A 9555-nucleotide genomic window follows, 5' to 3' on the forward strand; every position below is an offset into this window, starting at 1 on the left:
TTCCCCACTAGGGACTGGACCTCTGTTCTCTGCATTGCAAGGTGGATTCTACCGCTGGACCACCAGGGGAGTCCCTGTAGGAATGTTTTAAACTAATAATTCAACAGAAAAATTACAATTCAGGTTATCTATTTCTTCTATTATATCTATTTCTTCTTGAGTAAGCTTGGTAATTTGTAATCTTTCAAGGACTTTGGCCATTTCATCTAAATTGCTATTGTTGTTTGCCTAAAGTTGTTCATAATATTCCCTTATTATCCTTTAAGTACCTGTAGAATTTGTAATGATGTCACCTCTCTTATTCCCGATTACCAATCTTCCTGATATGTGTCTTATCTTTTTTTTTTTTTTCCCCGACCAGTCTGGCTAAAGGTTTATCAGTTTTACTGACCTCAACGAACCAAGCTTTCATCACACAGATATTCTCAATTGATTTTTGTTTTCCATTTCATTGATTTCCACTTCAATCTAATTTATTTCGTGATTTTTTTTTTTTTTTGCTTCTTTGTGTTTAATTTGCTCTTCTTAAGTTGAGGTCATTGCTTTGAGGGTTTCTTTTTTTGGTATACTCTAATACAGGCATTTCATTTATTCAGAATTCAATAATGTATTTTTATTCTCCTTCAGTTCAAAACACTTTCTGATTTCACTTTTGAGTCCTTTAATCAATAGATTATATTTGTTTCAAAATATTAGGGATTTTCCAGTTAGCTTTCTGTTACTGATTTCTTATTTAATTCCTTTGTGGCCATAATATACTTTGCATGATTTGGCTACTTTAAAATATACTGGGACATATTTTATGACCTAAAACAGAGATCAGAAAACTTTTTCTGTAAAGGGTCAGGAAGTAAATATTCTAACCTTTGCAGGCCAAAAACTCTGTCAAAATTTTTTTGTTTTTCCAAGAAACCTTTCAAAATATGAAAACCATTCTTAGTTCACAGGGCAATATAAAACCAAGCTAGATTTGGCAGTACGGCTGATAGTTCGCTGACCCCTGGCCTAGAATATGCTCACTCTGGGTAAACGTTTCATGTATACTTGAAAGGGAATGTGTATTCTGCTATTTTAAGTGGAATGTTCTAGGAAGTCAATTAGGTAATATTGCTGGATAGTGTTATTTAAGTTTATTACATCCTTGTTAGGCTTCAACTTTTTCAAGCAATTATTAAAAGAGGCATACTGAAATCTCTGACTATAATCGTAGATTTTTCTTTTTCTCCTTGCAGTTCTATCAGTTTTTGCTTCATATATTGTGAACCAACTGTTATTTAGGGAATAAACATTTAGGATTGTTATGTATTCCTGATTAACTGGCCCATTTATTATCATGAAATGACACTCATTATCTCTTGTAATATTTTTCACTTTGAAATCTTACTTCTTTTGCTATGTTAATCTGGCCACACCAGTTTTCTTTTGACTAATGTCAGCATCAGCATGGTATTTTCCATCCTTTCATTCTTAACATTGTTTTGTATATAAAGTGTTTTGCTTTTATCCAATCTGATAATCTTTGCCTTTTAATGAGGATTTTTAGATCACTTACATTTAATGTGATGATTGATATGCTTAGATTTAAGTCTATCATCTTGCTGTTTTCTGTTTGTTCTATTTACCCTATGTTCCATTTGTTTATTGTTCCTTTTTTCCTTTTTCTGCCTTTTTTCAGATTGAATTTCTTATGGTTCCATTTTTTCTCATTTGTTGGCTTACTATCTAATATTGTTTTATTATTCTACTGGTTGTTTTAGGGTTTATAGTCTGTATATATAACTTATCAGTCTACTTCCAAGTGATATTACACTACTATATGTACAGCAAATATCATACTCTTATTTTTCCCTTCCTGGACTTTATGCTATTATTGTTTTCATATATTTTACTTGTGCATGTTGTAACCCCCATAATGTATTATTTTTTTTAAAACAGTTGATTATCTTAAAAGAGAAGTAAATAGAAAAAAATCTTACGTAGTTACCTTTTCCAGTGCTCATCATCCCTTTGTGTAAATCTGTCTTTTCACCTGGTATCATTTCTCTTCTGTCTGAAGGACTTCTTTAACATTTCTTGTAGTGTAGTCTGTTGAAATTTCACTCTGTGAATTTTCAGTTTCTGTAACACTCTCAGTTTCAATGTGGGTAAACATTAATTAATCGATTCCCTGCCATATACTACTATAAATAGCCTTGGCTAAACTGTAGGAGAAAGAACTGAAAACGAATGTATTGTACAACCATGAAATAGCCTAGAACCTTGCCTGTACAAGTCCAGCTTTGGGCAATTGGAACTTTAAGTATTCCAGGGTTTTAAAAGTTGAATAAACTTGGATCATCTTCTAAAATATCTATTTTACTCAGAGATTTTGAAAAAAATTATAAGCATTATATTTATATTAACCATAGGACTATTATGGTATATAATGTACTTTCATTTTAAATTTAAGACACAGTGCAAAACTAAAGAAAATTTAAAAAAAAAAAAAAGAAAATTCTATCTTGGGACCCAGATTTTGGGGCAGGTATTCACTCTTCTCTGCTATTAACCAAACTTTTGTGGAAAAGTCTGAGGAGCAGTGACTTTGATATTATTCGTGATTTTTTAAAACCTTTCCTAAAATTGGATGCTGTCAACAAATGTAGGTTATTCATAGAGATTTTTATTTAATTTGAATATGTATTTCTAAATTGACCACTATATCCTGTTATTCAGCTCATGAATCATTTCTTATTGTACTCATAAAAAGTATACTTGATTCCAAGTTTTTAAAACACCCATCACTATTCCCATGAAGGAGAACTTTTACTTACCAGTTCTCACTTTGGCTGGTCAGTGTGCCTGCATCAATCAGAACCTGCAACATTGTCCAATTTTCTGATTCCAGTCCAGGATAGAGTAAGAATGCACATAAACAAGCCTGTTAGAAATAGGCCTAAAATAAAGATAGAAAAAGTGTTAGTCGCTCAGTCACGTCTGACTCTTTGAGACCCCATGGACTGTAGCCCACCAGGCTCCTCAGTCCATGAAATTCTCCAAGCAAGAATACTGGAGTGGATAGTCATTCCCATCTCCAGGGGATCTTCCCAATTCAGGGATCGAACCCTGGTCTCCTGTATTGCAGGCAGATTCTTTACCATCTGAGCCACCAGGGAAGCCCAAAAATAAAAAGGCTCATTATGAAGACCTACCAGAAAATCCAATTCTAAGATTGCATTCTAAGTAAATAAGTCAAAAACTTAATTATTTTATTGTTCCTTTTAGCAGTAGAGAAAAATTGGCAGGAATCAATAAAGACTCCCAAATAAGAAACTGCTTATTTTACAACCTAATATTCTATAACAGAATACTTATTCAGTCATTAAAGTATATTATAGTTGAATACCTTTTCCTCAGAAATACATATGAACAAAAAACAGGTGTGAAAATTTATTCACTCCAGGTACTCCCTTAACACCTGCTTTTTACCTTTTATAATCTCAATTCTCAACTATTCCATTTTCCTTCAAACCACAATCTTTCACGTACCTTCACATCATTTCCTATCCAGCCTAGATTCCCAGGCTCATCAATCTCTCCTGCTTATAACCTTGCTCCCTCTCCCATTCTTTATAGCATGTATTATATTTTTACTCAAGCTCACCTATGTGTTTATCTTTTTTGTATCCTTTATCAAAAAAAAAAAAATCAAAAGTATCAGCCATGAATCTCCATTTCAGTCCCACAATTTAAGTTACACATGTAACCATCTTTGCCTCCTCTCTAATCTCAGAGGAAGAAGTATTCTTCCTTTCCTTTTCCAGCTCAGTTCCTCTACTTACACCCTTGATCCCGTTTCAGTATTGAATATTTCCTCATCTCTTAAGGTCTTGCTTTACCTTTATCCCTCCTATTTTTTTTAATCCCTTCTCTTTTTAATCTCTCCTCTCTGCTGTCTCTTCCTCACATTTTATAAATATGTTAAACTCTTTTCACTGTAGAATCTCCTCCATCTTTTAACTTCCTCCCTACAACTATCATTCTTTAATTCTGAGTAAGAGATGAAAAGTTTTGGAAATTCCCTGGCAGTCCAGTGGTTAAGACTCAGCGCTTTCACTGCTGGGTCCCTGGGTTTGATCGCTGCTCAAGGAACTAAGATTCCTCAAGCTGCATGGCGTGACCAAAAAAAAGAGAGAGAGAGCTGAGGAGACTTGGAATAATATAAATTTAATATAACCTCTCTCAATTTTAATATACTTTTAAACTCAACACAAACAGAATTCTGCCTCCATCAGTACACTGAATGTGCACTGCAAACATTCTGGCAAACAATACTAATAACAAAACTGCCGTCTTGTTTTTCAGTTTATTCCACTCGTGTTTACTGTCTGACCCTCCTGACTTCTTTCCTTCTGAATCTTCTCGCCCATCGGCTTCACAAGCACAGCTCAGTTGGTGCTCCCTTCCCTTCCTCTGCTATTTCTTATCGGTTCTTTATCTTCCTCCTCTTAATTTGTCCATTTATAATGCTGGTTCTCATTTCCTCTCCATAAATTCCATCTCTGTGAGCAATGGCATCCCCTGATTTTAACTATCACCTATTTAATGATATCTGCCTTCAGCCAGGCCTTTCTCCTCAGCCTGAGACACACAGACGCCGAGCTCCCTAGTGAACTTCTCTAAGTGGATACCCCACTGGCATTTAATCTTCCATATTCAGTATGTCTTCACTGAGTTTCTCATCTCCCTCCCCTTTCCTAGTTTTCCATTTCACACTTTTACATATATACACATACATAGAAGCCCCATTCCTCCTCCATTTGTCTCTATTCCAGTAAAACTGTACTGTACAAACAAGTTGGGGACTAGGGAGTCGTTCAAGACTCTTATCTCTATTCCAGGCATAACATCCCAGCACAAAATCTCATTATTTCCCTCCATGGCTATAAAACTACACAAAAATACTTCCATTTATTTAAAAAATAAAATAAAAGCACATTTTCTAACACTCCCTCTAGTATTTACACTATGGAACAACAATCATGTTATCTTAGTAGCAAACCATGAAGGTTTTATGTTGTTATTTAGTCACTAAGCCATATCCTTATCCTGGTGGGCTGCCGTCTATGGGGTCGCACAGAGTCAGACACGACTGAAGTGACTTAGCAGCAGTAGCAGCAGCAAGCCATATCCAACTCTTTGTGACCCCATGGACTGTAGCCCACCAGGCTTCTCTGTCCATGGGATTTCCCAGGCAAGAACAATGGAGTAGGTTGCAATTTCCTTCTCCAGGGGATCTTCCCAACCCAGGAATCAAACCCAGGTCTCCGACATTGGCAGGCAGATTCTTTACCACTGAGCCATCAGGGAAGCTCTATGAATGTTTATATAGAAATATATATAGCTGGCACTACTTCCAGAAAGCCTTGTTAATACCCCTGTACCTAATGGTAGTTAGCACACAGCAGTTATTGCTTAACTCTCTGTTCATTTTTGAATAAAGTAAATGTGACATATTTGAAGTTATCTATAGTAATGATTAAGCTGCATTTTACACAGTTCAATAAATGACAGGACTCATATACTATTTTATACTTAGGGAGGAAATGTTCAAAAGTAAGTTCCCAGATCCAGTTTTAAGGGCAAATAAAAGTTATACATAAAGTATCTTTACATCAAGTAATTTAGAAGAAGCTTTGAACTTTATTATAATTAACAAAGCAAAGAAGAACTAAAAAGCCTCTTGATGAAAATGAAAGAGGAGATTGAAAAAGCGGGCTTAAAACTCAACATTCAGAAAACTAAGATCATGGCATCCGGTCCCATCACTTCATGGCAAATAGATGGGGAAACAGTGGGAACAGTGACAGACTTTATTTTTGGGGGGCTCCAAAATCACTGCAGATGGTGACTGCAGCCATGGAATTAAAAGACACTTGCTCCTTGGAAGAAAAGCTATGACCAACCTAGACAGCATATTGAAAAGGAGAGACATTACTTTGCCAACAAAGGTCCGTCTAGTTAAAGCTATGGTTTTTCCAGTAGTCATGTATGGATGTGAGAGTTGGACTATAAAGAAAACTGAGCACCAAAGAATTGATGCTTTTGAACTGTGGTGTTGGAGAAGACTCTTGAGAGTCCCTTGGACTGCAAAGAGATCCAAGCAGTCCATCCTAAAGGCAATCAGTCCTGAATATTCATTGGAAGGACTGATGCTGAAGCTAAAGCTCCAATTCTTTGGCCACCTGATATGAAGAACTGGCTCATTGGAAAAGACCCTGATGCTGGGAAAGATTGAAGGCAGGAGGAAAAGGGGACAACAGAGGGTGAGATGGCTGGATGGCATCACCAACTCGATGGACATGAGTTTGAGCAAGCTCCGGGAGTGGGTGATGGACGGGGAGGCCTGGTGTGCTGCGATTCATGGGGTCACAAAGAGTCAGGCACGACTGAGTGACTGAACTGAAACTGATATGTGCTAACATTTTTCACATCTAAGGATTAAACTTTAGGAATCTCAATTTTATATAATAGGAAAGGACACTGAGTATAAGTAGAGATAGATGAAAGGACCGTTAGATTTAGCTACATGCTATAAGAATTTCTTGTCAGGAAAAGGTTTCCTATCTACTATACTCTATCAGTGGTTTTGCAGTTTATTAGAAGTACTGCAGTTAAGTCACACCAGTTTGGGGTTGTTTTGCCAACAGCATAAACATCTAATTGTAAAAACCCCGTGTTTATAAAAATACATTTTCCAAAAGGGGAAAAAAGTTCTTTGGTTAAGTATATGTGTACTACTTCTCTACATGGAACACTGACCTGAATTTAATCTTCTGTTTCACTTCAAACATTATTTTTCTTTAAGGGTTTCTTTAAAATTAGCTATGTGGTCTGTATATACCATCCAAGTTCACTGGGTCAAAAGTTAACAGTATGGGGTCATCAAGTAAATTAAATGTTAACAGCAAAAATTAAAGGACTTAAATTAAAAACATAGGGCCTAATCCTATGATGAAGAAAAGTAAGGAAAAAGTGTTCCCATAAGAGCCATAAACTGTTCACCTATTTAAAATAAATTACTTCTTCAGAGCTGCCTTAAAAAGTTAATTTGTTTAAAACACGTAAGCATTTCTTTGCCAAAAGAGAACATGGGGCATTTTATTCTCCTTATTTCCCTATATATTTCTTCTATAAGAAATAATTTTTTACATATTAATAATAGAAATGTAGTATGAAGCCGAACTGGTCACATGGCCTCAGTCATATCTCCTAGAGCTCAGAGAGTTCTAATTTGACTTCTGTTTACTAGAAATGAGTAAGAAATGAATGTCAATAGATTCTTGTCCCCCTCAACTTCTAGGAAAAGGTTCTTCCCAAGTCAAGAAAGCCTCTGAGAAAGCCATGAAATTTTTTTACTCATCGTAAAGTTTACTTATCGTGTGTGCCTACTCAGTCGTGTCTGACTCTTTGCGACCCCATGGACTGTAGCCCACCAGGTTCCTCTGTCCATGGGATTTTCCAGACAAAAATACTGAAATAGGTTGCTGTTTCCTCCTCCAGGGAATCTTCCTGATCCAGGGATTAAACCCACATCTCCTGTGTCTCCTGCAGTTTCTTTACCACTTCACTCAATGTGAAGTTTATTTATTAAATCTCTTCAATTTTTCTTTGACACAGAGTCAAGAATATACCCATTTTTATTATTTACCAGTCCTTTGTATTATTTAAACTGTTCCTCAAATACACACATTTTAATGGCTAGACAAAAAGTTTACCAACCCCTGTATATTTCAGGCCATATATGGTATAAGATCTACCATTTGGGGTGTCACTTTTTAAGATGGGCTCTGTTAAACTGGAGAATAACCAGAAAAGGAAACCAAGAGTATGAAGTGTTTAAAATCATAAGCCACTAAAGAAACTAAGGATGTTTGGAGAGTAGAGGTTCAGTTGTCCTCATGGTTGAAAACACTAATGGTCGTACTTAAGGGGTTATCACATATAGATGGGAGTGAATTTGTTCTCAGCAGCTCCAGGGGGCAATTACAAATAGGTGTGCTTTAACTAATAAAAGTCTATGATTCCAAACATGAATAGGCTAACTTTCCTTTACTATGAAAATTTAAATTATTTTAAAACAATATTTCAGAACACTATATTTAATATATCATCTGAGGTCAACACTTTCACACTAATTATTTAGAAGGTAGATAACTGAAACAAATGGGTTTATCCCTTTCCAAGTATCCTTATTGTAATGGGTTGGGAGCAGGGTAATTCATACTTCTTTAATAAATATTACCACTAATAACTGTCAGTTCAGTTGCTTAGTCGTGTCCGACTCTTTGCGACCCCATGAATTGCAGCATGCCAGCCCTCCCTGTCCATCACCAACTCCCGGAGTTTACTCAAACTCATGTCCATCGAGTCAGTGATGCCATCCAGCCATCTCATCCTCTGTCGTCCCCTTCTCCTCCTGCCCCCAATCCCTCCCAGCATCAGGGTCTTGTCCAATGAGTCAACTCTTCACATGAGGTGGCCAAAGTATTGGAGTTTCAGCTTTAGCATCATTCCTTCAATGAACACCCAGGACTGATCTCCTTTAGAATGGACTGGTTGGATCTCCTTGCAGTCCAAGGGACTCTCAAGAGTCTTCTCCAACACCACAGTTCAAAAGCATCAATTCTTCGGCGCTCAACTTTCTTCACAGTCCAACTCTCATATCCGTACATGACCACTGGAAAAACCATAGCCTTGACTAGACAGACCTTTGTTAGAAAAGTAATGTCTCTGCTTTTGAATATGCTATCTAGGTTGGTTAGAACTGTCCTTCCAAGGAGTAAGCGTCTTTTAATTTCATGGCTTCAGTCACCATCTGCAGTGACTTTGGAGCCCAAAAAAATAAAGTCTGAAACTGTTTCTACTGTTTCCCCATCTATTTCCCATGAAGTGATAGGACCAGATGCCATGATCTTCGTTTTCTGAATGTTGAGCTTTAAGCCAACTTTTTCACTCTCCTCTTTCACTTTCATCAAGAGGCTCTTTATTTCTTCTTCACTGTCTGCCATAAGGGTGGTGTCATCTGCATATCTGAGGTTATCGATATTTCTCCAGGCAATCTTGATTCCAGCTTGTGCTTCATCCAGCCAGCATTTCTCATGATGTACTCTGCATATAAGTTAAATAAGCAGGGTGACAATATACAGCCTTGACATACTCCTTTTCCTATTTGGAACCAGTCTGTTGTTCCATGTCCAGTTCTAACTATTGCTTTCTGACCTGCATATAGGTTTCTCAAGAGGCAGGTCAGGTGGTCTAGTATTCCCATCTCTCCAAGAATTTTCCACAGTTTATTGTGATCCACACAGTCAAAGGCTTTGAATAGTCAATAAAGCAGAAATAGATGTTTTTCTGGAATTCTCTTGCTTTTTCAATGATCCAGTGGATGTTGGCAATTTGATCTTTGGTTCCTCTGCCTTTTCTAAAACCAGCTTGAACATCTGGAAGTTCACAGTTCATGTACTGCTGAAGCCTGGCTTGGAGAATTTTAAGCATTACTTTACTAGCGTGTGA

At 36.7% G+C, this 9555-nt stretch overlaps 1 long non-coding RNA gene across 1 annotated transcript in view; it reads right to left on the reverse strand.

The window, feature by feature from the left end:
• Nucleotides 1-337: 337 nt before the first annotated feature.
• LOC104985482 overlaps nt 338-9555 on the reverse strand; it is a 20237-nt gene continuing 11019 nt past the window's right edge. Inside the window, exon 2 of the long non-coding RNA XR_824902.1 lies at nt 338-2935. This is a non-coding gene — a long non-coding RNA (uncharacterized LOC104985482). The remainder of the gene's footprint in view (nt 2936-9555) is intronic.

This window comes from Bison bison, unplaced genomic scaffold (assembly GCF_000754665.1).
Source record: "Bison bison bison isolate TAMUID 2011002044 unplaced genomic scaffold, Bison_UMD1.0 scf7180017864048, whole genome shotgun sequence".
In the NCBI taxonomy this organism is placed as follows: domain Eukaryota; kingdom Metazoa; phylum Chordata; class Mammalia; order Artiodactyla; family Bovidae; genus Bison; species Bison bison.